Source organism: Equus asinus, chromosome 18 (genome assembly GCF_041296235.1).
Source record: "Equus asinus isolate D_3611 breed Donkey chromosome 18, EquAss-T2T_v2, whole genome shotgun sequence".
Lineage (NCBI taxonomy): Eukaryota > Metazoa > Chordata > Mammalia > Perissodactyla > Equidae > Equus > Equus asinus.
The window spans coordinates 27143660-27167163 of record NC_091807.1 but is presented as its reverse complement, the minus strand read 5'-3'; the positions used below and the strand labels follow the sequence as shown (position 1 = coordinate 27167163).

The window sequence follows — 23504 nt, the reverse complement described above, 5'->3', positions numbered from 1 at the left end:
CATAGATACAGTTAAAGTCGGCAGATTTAGAGTTGGAAATCAAATATTGGCAAGAAAAGCCATTATATTTTTAAATTATGCAGTGATCCATGCAAGCTGTTATTGCAAGATAATGGGTTATAAACAAAACACATAATAGTTAAAATAATTATGTATTGGACAGATGAGAATATGATAAATGCATGATTTCAGTTCCTGAAATAGCTGACATCCGAGGAAGTTCTGTGGTCTAAAGGTTATGTTTATCATTTTTTCCTTGGCTTAATGTTTATTTTCATCACCATTATTATGAATACTTCAGATTTGTTTTTTAAATAGCTTTTCTGAGAACTGGCTTAAAATTGTGGGTGACTGGACAGAGATCACATTGCTTAGATGGTGGGTGAATTTCAGATATATATCATTGTATCTACTCCAGGGACCTGAGTTAGATAGTAATTGTACAGTTAGTCCCTCAGGGTTGTGTTTATACAAGGCATACAGAGTGAGCCTCATTAATTAAAAGCAAATGACATAACACCATGATGAAGTGCACTGGTTAACTCTTCTATTCAGGAGACACAGCCAACTGCAGGCAAATTTCTGAAGTCCATAAAATTCTTTCTCTGTTCTTTTCTCTGCACCATTTCTCCCAATGTACTTTCATCTCTTCATCTTACTCTTAGTAATTCAATGATAAAGTGTTAGCAAAAGCAAAGTTTGCTGAATGAATGAATGACTATATTAATTAAGGAGTCAATAAATGCTTAAAGGTGTCATTGCTTTCATGAACATTTACAGGCCAAGAGGGAGTTCCTAAACTTGGAAAGCTTTCAAAATTCAAGGAAAAATCTCCTTAGAGTTGGACTGAGGTGTAGTAAGAGTTGAGCTGGGATGCAAGTGAACTAAATCTGACTGCCCCTCCACTCCCATCACCACAGGCATCACAGCCTTGAGGAGGTCACGTAATTTAACTTCTTTGACCTGCACGTTGTACGTTATGCTTGTCCAGATCTTCTGAGGAGGAAAGGAAAGGGGGCAAGAGAATGGGAAGAGACATAGATATTTGTTTCTCCTCATTGTAATCCTGTGTCAACGAAAGTAATCCATAACCAATCTATAAATGAAAATTTGGGAGAGTTTATTCTGAGCTAAAATCTGAGGACCATGGCCTGGGGACTTTCTTCGCGAAGGAAGAAAGGGCACCAAAGAAGTGAGGTATACAGAGTGGTTATATACACCCGAACAGGATGTTTCACATATGATTGAAATGTCCCTCCCACGATAGTCACAAGATTGCCCTGTCTGCACAGTGCTTGATGGACACAGCAGGTAGTGGGTCTGCTATCTCGGTGGGCGCAGCAGGAAGCAAGTCTATTGTCTCGAGCTGGGTGGTCACAGGTGAGCACAGCAATCAGTTCCTAGCCTAAGGAAAGATGCTTAATCCTTAAGAAAATGCCAACGTTGGGACTTGGAGGGAAGTTGCACCCTTATCTCAAGGGCCTTTGTTCTTGCCATAGGGAATGTCTAAAGCAGATATACAATGCATGCTCAACAGCCACGGTCAGGCCCTTTTGGAAAGACAAGGTCAGGCCAAATTAGGTTTACACCAAATGGCTTCCTCATATACTCCAATATATCCTATTGCTTGCCATTTCTATTTTGTCACCTGTAGCCTTTCTTAGGTATCATGGCCAGTAGGAAGAAGACCCTCATTCCTAGGTCTTTCTATCTTCTTCTACCTTTCTCCCACTACTTAAAAGTCTGTAACTTTTGTGGGGCTGGCCTGGTAGTATACAAGTTAAGTTCGTGTACTCCGCTTTGGTGGCACTGGGTTCGTGGGTTTCCATCCCAGGCACCCTCTCATCTACACACCACTCATCAAGCCATGCTGTGGCAGCATGCCACACACAAAATGGAGGAAGACTGGCACAGATGTTAGCTCAAGGATAATTTTCCTCAACCAAAAAGAGGAAGATTGGCAAGAGATGTTAGCTCAGGGCCAATCTTCCTTGTCAAAAAAAAAAAGAAAAAAAGAAAACCAAAAAACAGTGTGTAGTGTTTGGAAGTGCTGCTTTATTCCATCATACATTCTACAAATATTTTGGATATCTATCAAATGCAGAAGGTAGAATTCAAAGAAAAGTAAAACATTTCCTGCCATCAAGGAATTAATAATCAATTGGAGAAGAGAGAGCTAACATAAATAGTTAACATAATATACAATTATTATGTTAAATACATATAATGTATGTATTATTATGTATTTATGCCAACTATAAATATATAATTGACATAATACAAATAGTTAAGATAATAGTTAACATAGTTAACATCATAAAAGACCTAATGAAGTATGCCAGAGGGTTAACAAGTGGCCCTCTCCAAGAACACAGAGAGTTTATTTAAACCATATTTTCCCTTCTTAAAATATTTGCATCCCATAACTCCAATTTTTTCCCTTTCATGTTGAGCAGTAAGTTTTGGAATAACCCCTCTTAGGGCTGCAAAACTTCTGAAGGTGACTCGATAGCCATTTCAATATACAGCATTTGTTTTCAAATACTGCATTGTTAATGGAACCCATTCTTCAGGCACTCAGCGCACAAGGGAGGCTCCCTGCCCAAGGGTTCATATTGAAAATGTGCTGGGTGATTCGTTTAGTATAACTGATTTTTCTTCAGAATTCACAGGCTAGAAATAGTGTGCTCACCAATGCATTAAAAAAAATTGATGGTGCTAAACATTGATATAAATCAATAAAATTATGACTGGAGTGTATCAATCAATTAACAAAAACTAGAGAGAGAATTGTCAAACACTGCCCTACTAATAAAAATCCTATTTGAAATGCAAATAAAAGGAGAGCTGACACTGTCCAGTTGTGTTCAGGCCTGCCAAGTATTGACACCTACAACACAGCAATCAGTCTAAAGCAGCCATAGTTTAAGTCTAGAAGGTTCTGACAATAAAATTTAAATTCGATTTCTTTTGAACACAGATAATCAGAAATCAGGAGCACTATTTTCCTGTGTTAGATTTGCGTTTGGCTTAGCAAGTCAGTTGCTTTTCATGACTTGGGGGCAGACCAATCCATTTAAAGAATGAAAGTTTAATGTTTATTAGTATATATGTATAAAAAATTTCCATTAACTATTTCTCATAATGCATAACAACTTTCCATTAACCATTTCTCATAATGTGCTTCTAACGTATGTATGTGCACACACAGGCATTCACATACACTGGAGTCTTAGAATTCAAGAAAAATTCCATTCTCATCTTGCTCCTATCACTTGTGAGCTATGTGACTTTGGGCAAGTCACATCAACTCTTTGTCTCAGTGACCTCAAAATTCAATGAGTCTGTGTTCTTGTAGTCAGAGTTCTAAAATGTGGAAGGGAGGCTGATCAACTACTTTTTCACCCTAACAATCTCACCAACTCCCTAGGTGTCTTCCTCTGTGCCTCATGTTGGACAACCCAGGGACATCATATAGAGAGATAGGCTCACACCTTGTGGGGAGCCCACTGGAGTAAAGTCTATGTAAGATTGGTGATTAGATTAACCCAGGGTATTTACCCACACCATTGCAAGAATTGCTGTATGTGCTCACCTCACAATTTGAAGTACTACAATATAAAGTTTCTCTTCTCTATTAACTAAGTGGTTTCATGTGCTTGTCTTGTGGGGGGTGCAAAGATTACTGTGGTTCCTGCCAGTGAGGTGTATAGAGCTAGAAGGAGCACCTTGAAGTTTCATGAGAGCCTAGAACAGAGGTGAGGCAAGGACATCTTTGAGGATAGAAAGCCAATCACACTAGGAGCTCTTTGTCCATCTAAACTGTGTTGAATTGAAGTTATCAAGAGCAAAAAAAATCACGGAAATGCAATTGGAAGGAAATATGAAGAAGGAAGAAATGGTCTTGCATGGATGGTGACTGGTGGATGGAGCCTGAAATGAGCCAGGAGTCTTTTTAGCGCCCATTGGTAGAGCATCCTCCTCACTTAACTGCCCACCTAAAGGGCAGGTGGGATGTAGGCTTAGTCCTTCCAGGTGCCAAAGGCTGACTTTTCTAGGAAAGCTCATGCACTCATCAGAACAAGGAAACTAAGGCCAAAGCTTAGTGCACTAAGTCTTTCAGTTACTCTGAAGACCAGTTGTTAGACAGCGTTCAGAGTCTTAACACAGAAATAATAATTATTAGACAAGAATAACTAGGAACATACAATGTTTTAAATGCTTTATATCTATTTGCTCACTTGATCCTCTCAACAACCCAATGATTCTTCTCTCCATTTTACATGAGGAAACTGAGACTTAGCAAGCTGGATAATTGGCTAAAGGTTACAAGCTAGAACATGATCCAGTTGCAGCCCTGACACTGCAGAGCCAGTGTCTCAATCTCTGTGCTCCACTGCCTCTATAACCTAAGATTCCAGAATTTCAAGATGGCAAAATAGAGCTTTCATCTCTATCCAGTGGTATCTGACTGTCATGCCCCCAAACACTTGACTATACTTATTTATTTATGTATGTGCTTTTATTGATTTAAAAAACATTTCAAATAACCTTGTGGAATTCAAAACATTCAGCAAACTCCCTCAGCGTCCTCTGTGGTATAGCTGTGCTTCCTGCTCTATGATAGCCTAGAAAGAAACAGGTGCCAATGGGCCAGAGTTTTGCCTTGCCCCAAAAAATGAATGATCAGGGGTTTACTGCATCTGTCTCTCTTTGGCCAGGGAGTATTCAGACTTCGTGTCCACTACACTTCCTCCTACTCTCATTGGCACTCACAGAATACTAAAAGAACTGAAAAGCTTTGGACTGAAAATATGGTAACCCATAACTTCTCTGAAGTTCAGCCATTCAACAGCTTCGCCTAACTGCTGAATTACTTTTTATTCCCTAAATGGCATCATAGAAGAGTAGGATGTCAAAGTTTAATGGAACTATGGCAAGTTGCTTAATTCCTTCATATTGCAGTTGGGGAAACTGAGATCAAAGAGTAAGCATAACAGTCCCTGAACATCAAAAACAGATCAGAGAGAACCTTTGGGTCCTCGTTCACTGGGTGTGTGTTCTTTTTTGTTTATTATTCTAATGCACTTGGCCATCTCCTCAGCTGAGTGCTGTCTTTGTAGTCAGAAAATATGGGTCTGGATCCATACCTTGTACATCATTAGCTCTACATACCTCACACCCTCATCTCATAAGACAGAGATAATGATTCCTACTTCACACAGTTGTGAGAATGAAAGGAACAGCTTTTGTGAAAACGTACAGTGTATATAACATGGGATTGAGAGAGAGTTTTCGAAAGATTACATATTTTGTAGCACTGTTTGTATGCTTTTTGGAATGATCCAACCAGAGAGAGACAAGTTGATAATGAAAGAAAGAGAAAAACTGCTGGAGCAATGTCACTGTATAGGTGAGAGGGGAGGGAGTCTGGTGCACATGTGGATACGAGCGTGGACGGTTCATTTCTAGTAACAGGAGGGAAACTAGAGAAGACGAGCATAGATGCCAGCAGTTAGGTCAGTGGGTATGGCAGTGGAAACTTGTTGTTTCTCATTTCTCAGTAAGATAGAAAGTAAAGTCTTCAGCTGAGAATTAGGATGAACAGTCAGGATTCCCAGTGGCAATGAAAAAAGTGTGTATCAGCCATGTCATCTATATTTGAAAATTATTCCAGAGTAGAACCATTTAATGAAGGAAAAAATACCCATCCGTACTATTTACCAAGATTACCCTGAAACGTTTATTCTACAATCAGTATCAAGCAAGATGTACCATGTGCAGGGAATTGTGACAAGAACTGTACCTATAAGACACATGACTTCAAGGAAAGCAGATTCCAATATGAAGATAGACCCGAAAGCAAATAAATGCCTTCCTCTAAGCTGAGTGTAGGCTAGAAGTATCTTTAAGGTACAGAGGGGTCACTAGCGCAATAGTGTTCTTCCATCTGAGTTGCTTTGAAAGCCTTCTCAGAGGAAATGAGGGTTGGTCTCAGCTTTCAAGAACGAGTTGGAGTGTGGCAGGCAGCATGGTGGGGAAGGGTATTCCATAGCTGGAGACTGGTTGGTGGCTGAGAATGAATTACAGTAGGATGTGAAATAATAGATGATGAGCAGAGGCTGGTTCATGAAGGACCTTCTATGCTATGCTAATGATTTGGAACAATTCTCTAGGCCAGAGATTCTCGAAATGTAGTGAGTACTAAAATCACCTGAAGAAAGTGCTAAAATACAGTTACTTCCCTCAGTCAACCAACCTCCAACTTGGATCATTCTTATGCCAGTTTCAGAAAGTTTGCATTTTAGGTATCAAGATGAAGTTAAATTACGTTGCCCATCCTCTATCCCATGTGGATTGTGTAATTCATCACTAACCAATCTTGTGAGGTACATTCTTGCTTTATATTGTACGATTATCAAGTAAACTTTCATTGGTGTTCACAAAATGGAGGACACTAAAAGAGATATTAATAAATCTAAGCCAAAATAAGCATGGCCTCTTGCCCTCCAGATGTCACATCGAAGTGAAGATCTAACAGAGAAACACAGAGCAGCGAGGAACTCATGCTGAGGAGAAGGAAGTAGTAGGAAAGAAAGAAGAAAGGCCTGGATCAAACCTTTCTCTTTCCCTAATTTTCAGAACAGCAGGGGAGTTGGAGAGAGAGGAAAGGAAGGGGCATTGCAGAGAAGGAGGGCCAGCCTCTTCAGCATCCTCCCACCTTTCCTTCTGGTCCTACACGGGCCAAACAGCAAGTTCAGCCCACAACCAGGGCTTTAACTGTCTACGTTACTGAAATTAGAAACCAGTGATTTCAATATCAAGCTAATTATCACTTGAAAATAATATTTGAATACTGACTCCCTTTATGTGCAGCCTACGAAGAAACGCTCAGAGGAATGGAAGAAAACATTCATTGTTGGCTTTTATGTAAATCGATGATCCTAAGGTTTGCCTTGGAAAGTCAGGTTTTGACACTAATAACTTGAGCTGACCTTTTGGGTATAAATGTCAGAGATATTTTACTCATTCCTTCCTTTCATTTATTCCATGATAAATACAGCTTTAAAATTTCTGTGGCATGATAAATAAGAGTAAAGGCAATGTCTTTTAAAGGAATCTCTTTTTTTCCCCCTTCTAAATCCTACATCCTTTTAAAATAAGTATTCTGAACCAATGGCAATCAGGCTGGTAACAATCTTATCTAATTATCCAAATAATCTAGACTTACTCAAATAATCTAGTCATGATTTATGACCAAAAAAACCAAGTATCTAATTAGGCAGTGACAGTATTTGTGATAAAAATTCTTCTGAGCAAGGAATTGAAAAATAAACATTTTTCTGAATCAATATGGATGATGTGTGTGATCACTCTCAGATGTTTTAAAAGACAATTCCTGCAATCACAAAGGACTCAGTTTAAAAGAAATAATGAAGATTTGTAAAAGTGACAAATTGTTGACCTAATTTTGAACCTTGACTAAGTTTGCTCCGTCCGCTGAGTTACACATGTTCTTTTCATCTTGCTATTATTGGAAATGGAAACAGGGCATCTTTACACAAAGCAACACCTCCAGCCAAGAATTGCCATCACCCTCACAGCCCTCACGTTTTATCAACAAGTTTTGCCAACAAAATGTTTTGAAAATAAAGACAATGAATGAAATTCTCCCTGTGAAAGGTAACCTGAGCGCTAGACAATTATTCTGCATATGTTTAGCTTGATAGAATTCCTATTTCAGACTTTGGGGCAAAATATGTTGACAATTACCTAGGGTCAAACTTACCCACTAAGTTATACAAGTGCTATGTTATAAGCTATGCAAGAATATTCATTCTATTTTCATTATTTCAGATATGAACTTTTAAAATTAATTATAACTTATGAAAAACTTAAGCCAAATAATTTCCACTTCAACTATTAATGAGATTATTGGTTAGCAAGAAGGTTCCTTATACCTATGAATTAAGACGTCAGTGTATTTGGCTCTTTAGTTTGGGACGATACAGATGCATAATTTGCCCCTTCCACATTTTAAATTGAGAATGAAACAAAGAGTAATAGATTTTAGACCCTCTTCACTTTCCCCCCACCCCACGCCTCATCCTTGAAAAGTAAATGTTTTTCTATGAAATTCCTAATTACATGACAGGATTTCTGTCAGGTGTCACACTTGATCGTTCTTAGGAAGAAGCTGAAATTTCTTACCATTTTCTGTAGGTCATCCTGGTTTCTCTCAGCAGGTATCTGAGCAAAGCTTTATCTTGATTCAGAAGTGACTTTTTTATTTATTCCTATTTCTTTTTGTCCCTGGCTATTGGGAGGTTAGAATTTTGTCCTGTCTCAATTTGAAAGCTGGTTTTCTACTTTTCATAATGTAGGAAAGTACTTTGTCGGCCAAATCAACTTACAATTGGATTAGTCACTGTACCCAAAGCTTGTAGACTTGTGGAACCAAGAGCAATTACTTAGGATTTTAAATGATTTGCTAACTTTCATACCATTTAAGTAATTTATGCTTAGGTGAAAAAGGGAAGTAAACACGTCCTGGTTTTATGTCAACTCACTTCAGTGTCTTTCCTCAGAACAGTGACAATTTCCGGCCCCAGCCTAGGGACTGGATGGTGCTGTGAGGTTCCTGTTTCACAGCTGTCTCCAATCCAAGGCAAACTGCAGACTACCCTCTGGCCTCAGAGTAAAGTGCAAGTGAGATTTAAGTTCAGAAAAGGGCAGACTATCCGAAAGAGAATGAAATAGGTGATGAACTCTCTGAGCAAGTCTGACAAGAAGCTTGCCCTCAACGGCTAGAGCATGTCCTCTATTTCAAAGGAATTTAAAGAAGGGCCACGGTAGAAGCAAGCCATCTCTCTCAACAAATCGCTTGATTGGGTTCCAATTCTGATTTTATTCTCCTCTCGTTACACTTCCACATGTGATGCCCTTGTCCCATTAAAACTGCTGTAAACCTTGCATGAGATCACCTAGTGATTTGCTGCAAGAAAAAGCCCACTCAGAACAGAAACACCTGCTACTTCTTAGTTAATATCCAACTCTTGAAAACTACAGAGATGATGCTTGCTTTTACCTGTTGGCTTACTCAGTATTGTTGGGGTCCCTATCCACATCCAACCTAGCATGTTTGCAGGTGGACACATCCTAAATTGGCAAATAACTTCTTCTTGATGTTTCAGTAAGCTTTACACATCCTTCATAGACACACGTCTTTATGAGGAGATTTACTTTATAGATATCTCTAAGGACAGAGACTGAATCCAATTCCTGCACATCATAGAAATCTCTGAGGAGTAAAGAGAACCATGACCATCTCCAGTCATTCTTTGATGCTTAGATGCGAAGAATATTTTAGCTCTCATTCTCACAACATTCTTGCAAGGTAGATTTTTGTATTCCCATTTGACAAATGAGGAAAATGGAACTCAGTTGGTTTGATCAACTTGTCCAATTGGTGAAGTGCAGAGAGGATTTGAATCTGGGACTCTGTGGTGCCAAATCCATGCTGCTTCTCTTATACCAAAACTGCTTCCATTAAGGTAATTTCTGTTTGGTATGTTTAACTGACAGACTCACAAATGGCACAGTAAGAACATTTTATTTATTTATTTATTTATTTATTTATTTTTTTTGGTGAGGAAGATTGGCCCTAAGTTAACATCTGTTGCCAATCTTCCTCTTTTTGCTTGAGGAAGATTGTCCCTGAGCTAACATCTGTGCCACTCCTCCTATATTTTATATGTGGGACACCACCACAGCATGGCTTAATGAGTGATGTGTAGGTCCACAGCCGCATCTGAACCCACAAACCCTGGGAGTGCACCAACTTAACTACTATGCCACAGGGCTGCCCTCACGCTAAGAACAGTCAATACAAGTTTTATGAAGCACTAATAATCTGCTCTCAGTGCACTGATAGTTAAATAGGAAAAGCCGAAAAGTAAGCAATCATTGCAAGGCAGAGTAATGCATACTTTAATAGGGAAGATTACAGAAAGCTATGGAAGACTCAGGAGAAAACCTAACCCAGTCCTTGGGGTTTGGGGCTTCTTGGAGGAGAAACATCAAAGATGAAATCTGAAGATTTTACATTAGAGATTTAAATTAGAGATTATCAAGATGACACTGGAAAACTAGATTACCCAAGCCTTCCAAAGGGGGTAAATGGGGTAAAGGGGGACTGAGGGGTTAATGAATACATATGGAATCAAGCCAAATGCCATAACACAATGACAAGGAAATGCAAATGCAAATGAGCATGGAGCAATAAAGGAGAACCAGATTTTGAATAAACATATTCTAAGGCAAATAAACTGCTGCAAATTCTCAAACACCAGGCTGTGCAGTACCAGCCCCGAAGGCTCCTCTAAAGGCCCTTTGGCCTGAGCACATTAAGGAGACAGGAGGAGAGAGTGACTCTGACGCCACGTTCCAAGCCTTTGCTAAGATGTGATTTATTTTAATACTAAGCAAAACATTGATGGCAGATGTAAGATGATCTTTTATTCCCTGTGCTCAGTGAATTTACATTAAATGGAAATAAGCAAACTGTCTTAGTAATTGGAGTGTGACTCCTTTGCAAGCAGCTTCTGGCAACATGCCTGTCCAGGAGTGCGTGTAAAGGCATTGCCCCAGGGTAACTATGCTGTGGGTGCTGGTTGGGTGGAAGCTGTGCAGAGATGAGAGCATCAGTAGTTGGTGCACATATTTTAAGAGCATCTTTTTATGAATTATTTGATTGTGTAGATCCTTTCACATCTCTTCCCAAATCAGTCAGATTCAGTATCAGTTGCTCCACTTGCCTAGAAGTACAATCTGGCAAGATCTTATAGGACACCAATATTGCTGTCTCAAATTCGGACAAGACTAAGAAACTGACTGTTTACAACTGTATTATTGAAGGATGAAGCTTCACACTGTAAAAGGACCAGGTTCCCTTGCTGCCTTCTCAATGCTAGGCAGCAGCGACACTTCCGTGGATTCTATGTTGCCGTGTCCCCCTTCTCAGAAAAGTGTTTTATGTATTTTTAATGCAGTGGTAATAACATGATTAAAAATTAAACTGAAAGTGTACTTTCATTAATATACTTTCAAAGTAGTTTTCTAATTAGATATCTGGAAAGCCCATCTTTTATAATTGGTTTTTCTTATTTTAAAAGGTTTTATTCAATCATGGATGATACTAAATTTTGCTCCATACCAAGAGAGAGAGAATGAAATTAAGCTGATCTAAATGAGAACAAGCCCAACCTATTCTAATTAACATGAATCAGTTGAACTGTAATGGTATCAAAACAATTGACTTTTACCATTCCAACTTAATTATTCTACAACAGGCAGAGTAATGTATGTGGCTTCCCGCTTAAAGCAATTTTGAAAGCGACATCTTTGAAGTATGGCACCAAGTGATTTTTTCTCAGCCACCATTTGTGAATATTGTTTTAAAACATCATGAAGTCAAATAACCATAGTCTAATTAAGTCTTTTGTAGCTTTGAGGCGGTTTCATGAAATGCTGCGGGATTTATTTGACTCTTTTCTTCACTTGACTGAAAGTTCTTGAAAGGCTGGGTGACTCTAAACCCCAGAATCCTCATTCTGAGGAAATAAATGCTGCGAAGTATTTGGGTTGAAACAGTACTGCTTAATGTGATGTTAGAAAAACAAAACTGAAGGACTTACTCAGCAGTTCTGCCAAAATACCATGATATTGCTTTAGGTAAGTTCCATTCGCTTCTTCATGCTCCGATGGGCGGAGCTGCAAAAGGGTTAGTTAAGAAGTTGTAGGTAGATGAGTGCTTGGGATTTATAGCATAAAAAGCTGTCAAAGAATAATAAAAGACCCCTAGAGCTAAAATAAAAAGTAATTTTTTAAAAAGCTAAGTTTATTTGCCTGATGGACAAGAGAATGGTAAGTCTCTCAGGAAATGAGTTCAGCAAGTAGCCTGTAGCTGAAAGCAGTAGAATGAGTGGAGAGGCAAAAGAGAGGACTTTATTCCGTGTTAAGATTTCTGAGCATTGCATTCTGATTGAGTCATTAGAGAACTAGACATTCCTTCCTACACTGGCCATTTATCTGGTTTAACTTTCCAAAGAGCAGTGTTAGTTTTCAAAGAGGTCCAGGATGGGTTCCTAAGGCTGTTGGGCAGCAGACACTTGTGTAAGAATGTGCTGCGAATCTGGGTCAATTTCCAAACCAGGTAGAGGAAAGAACAGAAGGGTCAACTCTCAGAGAGTGTCCCATTCAGCATCTTCATGTTTACAAGAAGACAAGAAAGCCCTGTGAGGTGAAGTGATTTTCCCAGAACCACAGAAGTCTTGCTACTTACAGGGAATCCAAAGTTACAGGAGACTGAGCTTGGGCAAAATAGGGCTATCATATTGTGATCCAGGGAGAAGAACAAAACTCTCTGACACTGGAAGGTTTAGCGGAGAAGGAGGGGCTCATGCTATTTCAAAATAACTTCTGATTAAAGCATGTCATTTTTGCATCTTCTAAAGTTGTAGTATTAAATATGTTTCTATGGAAAATCTTACCCAGAAATTCAATTTAATTGGCATTTGCTAAGTATATTCTATGCATGTAATACAGTTAGGTGCAAGAAGAGTGGTGATCAGTGAAGGTAAGTGGTGGACACAACACTGCCCCTGACTTTAGAGAAGCCATAATCTGGAGGGAAATATACACACTTAACTGCTATGATGTGGGCTATACTAGGATATACAAATAATACTATTAAATCTTGAAGGAAAAGCTAAACACTCTGCCTAAAGGGCTTGAGAATGGTCTTAGAGAGGAGGTGACATTTGGACTGACATGGATAGGTTCTTTTGCTCATTGAACAAGTATTCAGTGAGTACTTAGTAAGTATCAGGCACTATCCTTAGTAATTGGGATACATCAGTGAGCAAACAGATACCCATCCCTGCCCTTGGAAGGCTGACAGGCCATCACTGAGCAGTATGTCTAAGAACATGTCAGGGGAGAGAATTCTAGGTAAAGGGAGTAGCAGGAACAAATTCATGAATTATGAATGTGCACAGAGTCTGGGGAGGCATCCACATGGTTGGAACACAAGGTTCACGTGTAGCCATTGGGGTAGAATATGGCAATAGATGGGGGTGGAAAGGACAGTAGGGAACAGCCTTAAATAGTATGTGGGAGGAGGGGATTTTATTCTCTAGGCAATTGAAAATACTGTTTCAAGGATGTGCTCTAATGAGGAATCTGAAACACCAAGGTACACTATGTTATAACTGCTATGATTGCTGCTTTGCAGTAGTGCTTGAAAATGCCTGGAGATTAGCGTAAATGCCTCTAGGACTGGCAGCATCCAGGGATCCCTGGACCATGCACATAGTGCTGAAACTTCCAGATCTCATTCAGATTCACATTAATGTATGAGCTTTGGACTGCTATGGCCATGCGATGGGTTTTAGTCTATCACCAGGATAGTGGTCTGTAAAGGGAACACCGGCAAAAAAAAAAAAAAAAAGACAAACAAAACAAAATTGGTTTGGAACCATGCTAGGGATTGATGCCTAGATCCCGAAAGAGGACCTATGAGGTCAGTGTGACCCCAAGAATGCTTATAGCAACTCGGATCTCTGGGGGTTAATCTATTTTCTCAGGGCAAGCATAGACTTTGAAAAGACTCCATGGATCTCCTTTGCTTACAGTACACCAAAAAGCATTCTCCCAGGAGGGTCTGTATTATTTCTAAAACTTTCCTGGAATATAGGGTAGGAGATCCAATCAGTTCCTGCCTCATCACATAATGACAGTGTTTCGCTAGATCAATAATATACAGAGAGCCTTAAGAGTATGTAGTTTTTCAAATCTTGCTTATCTTCAATGACTGATTCAACCTCCGTCTTCTCCTAAAAACTGCACTGCCCATACCAGCCACAGCTCACTTTTCCCAATTCTGTAAAATTTTTGTCACTGCTACTCATTAACTTTTTAATTATACACTCCCTGTACATAGACAGATGGATAGGCAAGTAGATAGATACCTTAATCATCAGAATGTGAACTCTGTCAGAACTGGAATCAGACTCTATGCTTGACAGCTGACTGATAAGTGTTGGGTGGAATTATTCAGCAAACACAGGTAATGTAGGGTCTATGGAGTTGACAAGCTTTGAGTCCTATTTCAGTAATTCTCAGAGTAGAGTGTGAGGACCTTCTTCATCAAAATCAAGTTGGGTAGTTGTAAAAAGATTACAGATCCTTGGCTCCAACCTCAAACAAATATCCCAATGATCTTGTGCTCATTAAAATTTGAGAGCCACTGCATTAATATAATTGATGATATAAGGAAGCAGTTGGTTTTTCACTGACAAGCAACGTAAAAGAAGGCTCTGAGATAGAGGAAGGTTCATTGCAAAATGGGCTATGAGTAATCACATATCTACGAGGAGAGTTAAGGAATTCTTAACTACATCAAGATAATAAGGGAACTGGATTTTTATTGAGCTTCCTTCTAACAGTTCTCTGCCAGATGCTTTGAAGAATTATCCCTTTTAATCTTTACAACAACGAAAAAAGTATTATATTTGCAAATGGAGCTTGCAGAAGGTATGTAACTTGCCCAGAGTCATCTAGCTGATCAGAGATAGAGGCAAAATTCAAACCCATGTCATTTGATTCCAGAGTCAAGTTCTTCCCAGTACACGATGCTCAGACATTAAAACTTGCTAACAGTTAAAATTAACAATCATAATTTGAAAGGTATCTGGTTTACAATGCCAGATTTATGACTAAAATTTGTCTGTGAACAGTATGTGAAAACCAATGAAATGCCTATTAGCAATATCTTTTTTATTTTTAAATTCAATATGTAATTTTTTTGGTTAGTCCCGTAAAACCACATTAACTTACAGTTTTATTAAACTGTCCTATTTACTTGAAAACTTTGTATTTTTTCATATAGCTGTCTGAACCACAAATTGGCTATCATATGCTGCTATGTATTGTGCCTTATAAAAGTTAAGGCATCACTGATTCCTAGAAAAACAGAAAAGGCGATATTTTTAGCTTGGTGAAAAATGAGACAAACAATATACTGAAGAGAAGGAAATCTGAGAGACATCCAGGAAGAAGATTTGAAGAGAAAAGACCCTTGTAACTGGAGATAAAGGACTTTAAAACATGCTCTACAGACTTGCAGTTAAATTTTAAGTGAGCAAAAGTCACCCACATTTATGGTAAAATGTCAGTGAACAGCCACACACAAGTAAATCCAAAATGGAAATCCTAGAACGTAGGACCATCCTGGGACCCATTTAATCCACCAGGCGGCAGGTAGAATTGGCTTCTGAAGGGCTGCGAAGGGCAGTGATAAGGGGAAAATTAGAGGCATTTCAATCAAAATTAGCATAATGCCAAGAGTTCAGACACTTTCTAGATGGCCTCCTTGTTCTGAACTCTTATAGCCATTGGAATACTGTGTTTAAGTGGAGGGAACTACACACAAAAAGCTGATGGCTTCTTTTGTTTTCACTCCTGCGATAGCACTTTCCATTCGTGTGAAAGTGACTTTGGGGAGAGGCTTCTCTGTGCTAGATGTAGCAGAGACCAAGAAAGAGGACATTGGAAGCCAGGGCGGAGGCTGTATTCTTTCTAAATGAACCCAGCAGATCCAAGTTGAGTCTTTGGACGACTCAGACTACAACCATGCCACTGAGTTAGTGAGAAGTCAGCATTTTAGTGCTATTTAAATTTTTGTTTGTCTTTCCTTTTTTATTTTCTTGGCATGAGAATATCCTCTCCTTGTGCAAGGCAGAATCTAATGTGAGGACTTACAATGGGAGTAATAAGCCCACACCTCTTCATGTTTTTTCTCATAACCTTATCCATGGGAAGGCAGTGTGATAAAGGAGAAAGAAGACGAGGCAGTCCTGGTCCTAAACCCCTCCAGTGCATCTTACTAACTGTAGGATCTCTTTCTTCTTCATTAAGATGGGGACAATCCTTCTTACCTTATCTGGCTGCAGTAAGGATCAAATGAGATAATACAGTACACAACTAAGCATTTGTCAATATATAACTTTATAAAGTTACCAACATGACTCTCATGCAAATATAAAGTAAGCACAAGCCAAAAATACATTTAACTCCTTAAGGATGGAACCAGCAGGATGGTAAAGCTGGTTCAAAGAAGAATTAGAGGAATAGTGATTATATAGTCCACCAGGAGAGGCAAACTGAAATAGGTTTGCTGAGTTAGAGACAAAATGAATGATCGTCCTACAGAGCAATAAAACAATAACTTTGAGGTTATCTTTTGTACCAGACATGAATTATTTGCATCTCTACTGGACAAAAATCTACAAGTTAACATAGAATTTCAGAGTCTTGACCTTAAACAGCAGAAAATAGTAAAAGAAATAAAAGTGCAATCCTAGAGAATCAAATCATCCTTCAGTGGGCTTGTTCGACAACAATCCCATATGACCTTGAAAGGACATGCAGTCACCCTTTTGTCTTATTTCCAAGTTTTAGATAATTTGCTCAACAGTTCCTCTTGTACCATAAATAATCTCTGAAAATTATTCACACTACAAAATGTCTGGTGTCATTATGTTTGGATCTGATTAGTTTACAAGGGTACAGTAAGAGGTGTTAATTAGCCACATAAGCCACTTTTGAGTATGGCCGCAAATTCAGAGCTACTGTTTTAAGCCACTACTAAGACCAGAAAATTAACTTCGATATGGCAATTTCAAAAAGAGTCTCTGATTGCATTTTCAAAAACCTCTCTTGTTCCAGAAATGTTTTTGTGGCTCTTATTGGCTCTTTTATTCCAAGGTGTAGTCGTGTTCTATTGCTGCTGAAATGAATCATCAAAGACTTGGTGATTTTAAACAATGTAAATTCATTCTCTCATAATTCAGAGGTCTGAAGTCTGACACAGGAGCCAGCCCTGATGGCCTAGTGGTTAAAGTTTGGTGCGCTCCACTTCAGCAACCCGAGTGTGGTTCCTGGGCACAGAACCACACCACTCATTTGTCAGTAGCCATGCTGTGGTGGTGGCTCACATAGAAGAACCGGAAGAACTTACAACCAGAATATATGACTATGTACTGGGGCTTTGGGGAGGAAAAAAAAAACAGAGAGAGAAAGATTGGCAACAGATGGTAGCTCAGGGTGAATCTTTCCCAGAAAAAAAAAAGAACTAAGGAAGACACAGGGTTTAGGGGGAAAAAAAAAGTCTGACACAGGTCCCACTGGGCTAAAGTCAAGGTGTCAGCAGGGCTGGTTCCTTCTGGAGGCTCTAGAGAAAGACCAGTGTCCTTGCTTTTTCCAGTTTCTGGAGGCCTCCTGTAACCCTTAGCTTGTGGATCCTTTCTTCTGTCTTCAAAGCCTGCAATGTAGCATCCTTCAATCTCTTTCTCTCTGTCCCTCTGCTTCTGTCTGTCTGACTCCTCCTGGGCCCCTCTTATAAAGACCTGTCTTATTACGTTGGTTCCATCCAGATAATGAGATATTATCTCCCCCTTTTAACATCCTTAACTTGATCACATCTGCAAAGTCCCTTTTGCCATATTCTAGGTTTCAGGGATTAGGACACGGACACTTAGGGATGGGGGTGCATTATTCACACTACTACACAAAAGCAAGAAACTAAATCCAAGAAACTCATCTGCATGGCATTCCTATAGTACCTATATATTTGGTGAATTTCTCTCTTTGAGATCCCCAACGACTGGTAGATTTCCTCTTCTGCCGGGAAATGACCTTCTTTATCACCTATAAGTCTGGGATTCTGTAAATCATAGAACAAATAACAGGTCAATTTTATGAGAGGGTTTTCTGGACCTTGCTACTACATACTTGTTCCTTAATGGTGGGTTTGCTATACCCGATTAAACGAGATTTGTTCTCAGATATGAGAATCCTGGTATGACTTATTTATGTAACCAATTTTTCCAATTATATCCAGGTAAAAACAGAAGACGGATTTTGCCGATCTTATGCAAATAACCACATCGCCATAAAAACTAGTGAGTTCTTACTGAATTCTGAGGGGTTAGGAAGAATAACGTGCCATTTATGGGCTACTACATTGAGGAGTAAGATAAAGAAAGGATGTCTTCACTCCCTTACTAGAACTTTTAAAACTATATCAGCAATACTCAAAACCAAATAACCACAATTAGATTTCCCTCCACTGTTCATCTAATCCTACTTTTAGCTTGTACATCTGGATGTTGGGTCAGCTCTCTGCTTTCGAAGGTCTTCTGCTCTGGACCCACAAAAAGAATTCTGGAAATCCTGATTCAGTGCTCTGGTACAGTCACAGTTGTCTAAGTAATGTCACTTTAAGCTCCACAGTTTGTAGCAGTGACTCCACTTCTTAAAGTACCAATAGGGCAGAGTATCTGGCACCATTTTTCCATGAGGCTCTGAGACTGCCATTGTTTGACAGAATCCCAGTTTCCAGTCTACAGCTTATAGCAAAGCCTTCAGAAAAACATGAGAATGAAGCAGAAAGTACTTGTTGGTGATGGAAAGGAAATGCTATCTGAGCAGATTATATAGAAAATAATTTCTAAACTTGTATGTCTTCTTGTTAAAAGCAGACTAAATACTCCAAGACCAATTGTCATTTTAAAAGAAAGAAAACAAAACTCTAGTTCAACACTCATATAGCATTTGGCATAAAAGGATTCACAAACTTAAAATATGTATCCTATTAATAAACTCATCAAAAGCAGGAAACATTGCCAAAATTTTAACGCAGTTCTTTGCTTTTATTCAGACTTATGTGCAGGTATTATGCTCCAAGGCAAATAAAATTCAGCTCCCTCAAACCTTCCATACTATAAACATGTGCTTTTCTTTTCACTATACTTTTGCATAATTTGGTACATAATTTTCTCTTTACCTTGTAAATAAAAGCATAGCCTATTACCTTGTATATATGAACATACATAATTCAGCCCCCTAAAGTCACATGCATCCTTTGAATACCTTTTTCAAAGTGGAAAAATAAACATATTCATTAGTATGACCCAAAGTCACAGTTTCTCTATAACGTATAAAAATATATATATATATATACATATATAGAAATACATGTATATATGTACATATATATATAAGGTGACCAATACATCAGTATTATCTCTTATTAAGAAACTACCTAGATATCCAAAGATTATCCGTCAATTAACTTGATTTAATGTTAGCTCAGGTCTTAAACTCAATAAGGAACTTAGAAATTACGGTTAAACTGATATATGACAAAGTATAATTACTGTTGATATAAAAATTTTGTCAAAATCCCAATTCAATATAATTACATACATAATTTTACATCTTATTCATTTTAAACGTTACTTAGCAATGCTAGCTTATCTAATCAGTCAACTAGCATAAGAAATTTAGGAAGTTCAGATTAACTAGCCTCCTCGTCAGAAAACAAAAAACAAATCTGTGAAAAAAGGTGCACTTAGACTATAATTCACACTGATAAAATTGGGGGAAAGACATGTCATGGATTTTTAGCCATTTTTTTAACTCAATTTTTTTTAGTCAATTAAATGTGGTCAAAGATTCACTTGGGTTCTTACATAAAAATGCTTCTGAGTTAGCACTTTCTGTGATTTCTTTTAAGAGTAGCATATATATATCTGAAGACTTGAGTTTCTCTATATTACGGGAATCCTGGGAATGTTAATATAAAGCAATCAAATATGTAAATTTTAAAAGGATCCTTTAATTTGTAAGTTTTTATAGTATAATTTATTAATATTTTCTGGAGGTAGGAATAAATTTCACACTCACGCAATGAGGTAAAGAAACTTTTCTCATTTCTAGACATAAGACACAATCACTGAGGGTTACAGATTCAGTTCTACAAGATTTGCCGTGAGTTGAAAGTAAACATGGACCATAAACATCATGGGGACAGAATTCAAATGGTGGTTCTCCTTTCCAGTGAACGTGAGACATAATCTTGCTCAGATAAAAGAAAAAAGGCTAACAAACCAAGTTTTCAGTCATCTCTCACCCTACATACAGAGAATTAGATTACCTTTATCTACCTGAGAGGTCACCACATAATCAAAATAAAATGCCAGATTCCCATTGTCACCACCAGTGGAGGATGATTTAGTGGCCGTGTGTAAATCAGATTCACATACACACAGTTTGCTTTCCTGACTATGATCTTGAGACTAGACTAGCATTCAAATGCTCACTAGTCCCTGGACCTTGTCATGGCCCAAACCAGGAGCTATTGAGACACAAAGTGCTCTCTTGACTATGCACTAGAGATGGCACAGTAGAGATGGCCCAATGGTCTGAGTAGACATGGATCTACTGGTCCTATTCAGCCAGTTGTGGAAGAAAAATGGCTCAATTTATGAGTTAAGCAAGATATTTTCAGATTGACAGACGTGGGCAAAAGTCAGAATCAAAACACAGAATCAGAAGAAAAGAAATGGAAAGGAAAAAATACTATAAACAAAGAGTCATCAAAGGTAAATTCTCTTACTGCTTGGGATTTCCTCCAGGACTGGAAAAACAAAAAAAAAGACATTTGTGAGCTTAAATGACCCATAAAGTTGGCTCTGGCAGGTGAGTTTATTTTGGAATCTAAGTAGGACCATCCCCAAAACAAACTACAATTTTAAAATACTTATAAATGTGACTCTAATACGAAATCAAAATGAGCTAGGGTCAAAGGTGTATTTAACCTTAAGAGAACCAGCAAGATGGTAAAACGTTTCAAGGAGATCTGGAGGAACGGCGGTTTTAGAGGTCACCAGGAAAGTCAAAACTGGTTAATGAACTACAGGGCAATAAAATTATAATTTGAGGTTCTCTTTCTATTAGGTAGAAATCACTCACGTCTTACAGACTGACATTTTACAGAATCTAGGCCCTAAACAATAGTAAATTGAAAAATTAACATAGTCTCTTTAGAGGATCAAATCATCCTTGGTGAGCCTGCTAGACAATGGCCACTATGGTGAAGAAAGGCCATGCAGTCTTTTTAGTTTTTTCCTTTATTTTCAAGTTTTGATAATCTTTTTTTTGGCTGAGGAAGATTCACCCTGAGCTAATCTGTTCCAATCTTCCTCTGTTTTGTATGTGGGACGCTGCCACAGCATGAACGCTTACAAGCAGTGTAGGTCTGCGCCTGGGAAACGAACCCAGTCCACCAAAGTAGAGTGCACCAAACTTAGCCACTAGGCCACGGGGCTGGCCCCAGTAAGTTTTAATAATATATAAAAAAGTCATTTAAAAAGGATTTCCTTCCCTGATCCTATCCCCAAAGAAGCTAACTTTGGGTTTATCATGAACCTTCTATTTAGAATATTTTTACAAGAAAGCATAGTTTCTAATACATAAATGAAGAAATGCTAGAAACTGTTGTTCTTAAAAGATCTCATCTACCAGAAAACCACATTCTCCCTTACTCTCAAAAAAGAAGTCCCAGGGGCTGGCCCCATGGCCGAGTGGCTAAGTTCGCCTGCTCCGCTGCAGGCGGCCCAGTGTTTCATTGGTTCAAATCCTGGTGCGGACATGGCACTGCTCATCAAACCACGCTGAGGCAGCGACCCACATGCCACAACTAGAAGGACCCACAACGAAGAATATACAACTATGTATCCGAGGGCTTTGGGGAGAAAAAGGAAAAAAATGAAAAAATCTTAAAAAAAAAAAAAAAGAAAGAAGTCCCAGTCTTTCAGTAAGAAACAATTAATTCCCCAGGCAAACAAGAATAACCGTGTCAGGGAAAATTCTACGAAAGGGGGGCTTTATGTTCTTTTACATATTTAATTCCCCTTTAGGAAAAAAATGAATAAAAACAATCATTTTAACTAAATGAAGGTAAAAGTTGACTATTACAAGAGTCTAGAGTTAAGTACTAGCCATGTACTCACTTGATACTAAAATATACATATTATATCTGGACAATAAATACCCTGAGAAAGAGCATACAAATAAGACGTCAATGAAAGCTTTTGTTTTTCTTCTTTTATCTCTTGATTTCTGTCTCTGGGCCATCAGAGAATGTGTCTGACAAGAAACAAAAAAAAAAAAAAACAGCATTTGATTCACTTGCTGTTAAGCAGTATGTGTCAAGAGGTCTAATGCAGGGTAGAAATTAAAGCTATTTCCTAAAATAGGGACAATAGTTTAAGTATTGTTTTCAGTTATGTATACTATAATTGTCCCATGTGCAAATGCTTCTACATAAGGCAAGCAAGTTGTAATTATGAGTAATATAATTATATATCATTATCTAAATTGTTTATGCTTCAGCCCTGTCCCAGAAAATGGATTCCTTATGGATCTTATTCCTCATATCCAGGAATTAGTCAATGTCTATTCAGCCTAATCAATAATGCATTGGTGATTGATAAATGCTTATCAACAATTAGTTTGCAAAAAAAGAAACCAAAGAACATATACAGAAATGCTCATCTAAGGATGGGAAGCAGGAAGACACAAGAAATTGTGACAGTAAGGGACACTTGACTTTGAAGGTCAAAAGATATTTCAGTTCAGTAAAAAACCAAGCAGGAAGTCTTTGTAGATATTCAAGGCAGGGAAGGAAGCATTGTTAAGAGCAGAAAAAGGGAACTTTTTTGCCACTTGGGTGATCAGGGAGGAGAAGCGAGAAGAGGGAATTACTCTGCACCAGTGATTGGAACACTAAATTCAAGAATAAAACCAATGCAACAGAATCCAAACAAAGGGACACAAAAGACACACTTAGTGGAAATGAAATTGGATTTCTGAACTGGGTTTTAAGACCCCGCTTTGAGCTGTATGCTACATCAAGAGATAAATGCTACCAATCCTGCACATATTCAGAGAGCTCCGTAAACTCCGGACAATGTATCAAATTGACTCACAGCATGACCCCCATGAAGGAAAACTTGCCTTTAGGAAAAAGCTTTCTGAAAATCCTATAGAACTTAATGAAGATAACTACCTCCTTCCAAACAGATCAGGAGGAAGGTTAGAACTGCACACTTTTAGAAGCATGAAGAAGGCTGAAAACTGACTTAGTCCAAACCCCTAACACCGTAGAGATTTCCACTGAACCGGTCTTAGACAAACTGGTCTCTGCTCTCAGGCAGATGCTATAGTCCTAATGCAGTAGCTTATTTAGCGACTCTCATTTAACCCATCAATTTACCCCATCAATCCAAGAAGCCAGCCTTCAACTTGCAAAAAGGAGATTGTAATGCCAGGAGGTGAACCAAAATATACACAAGAGAATGCTCCCTACTTGCATACGATATCGATTTTTTTTTGTCCCGGTGCAGAAACGTGATTACCTGTATCTCAGCAAGTATAACCACAGGTGTTACTACTGACCATAAAAATATACCATCTCTTGTTTAAAGCTGGTGCTAGTGTTTGGCACTATGATCTCCCGTGGCAATAAACTCTGGAGACGAAGTCCTGGGATCTGAAGAAGCATTACTTACGTGTTATGGTACTTTAGCAACTCACAT

General features: G+C 38.5%; 1 protein-coding gene and 1 long non-coding RNA gene across 11 annotated transcripts in view; one reads left to right on the top strand and one right to left on the bottom strand.

Moving 5' to 3' along the window:
- Positions 1-23504, top strand: part of GRIK1 (glutamate ionotropic receptor kainate type subunit 1) — a 362404-nt gene that overhangs the window by 281879 nt on the left and 57021 nt on the right. The gene's annotated exons all lie outside the window — the stretch shown is intronic.
- Positions 1-23504, bottom strand: part of LOC139040978 (uncharacterized) — a 39515-nt gene that overhangs the window by 14952 nt on the left and 1059 nt on the right. Inside the window, exon 2 of the long non-coding RNA XR_011495373.1 lies at positions 17685-17785. This is a non-coding gene — a long non-coding RNA (uncharacterized lncRNA). The remainder of the gene's footprint in view (positions 1-17684; positions 17786-23504) is intronic.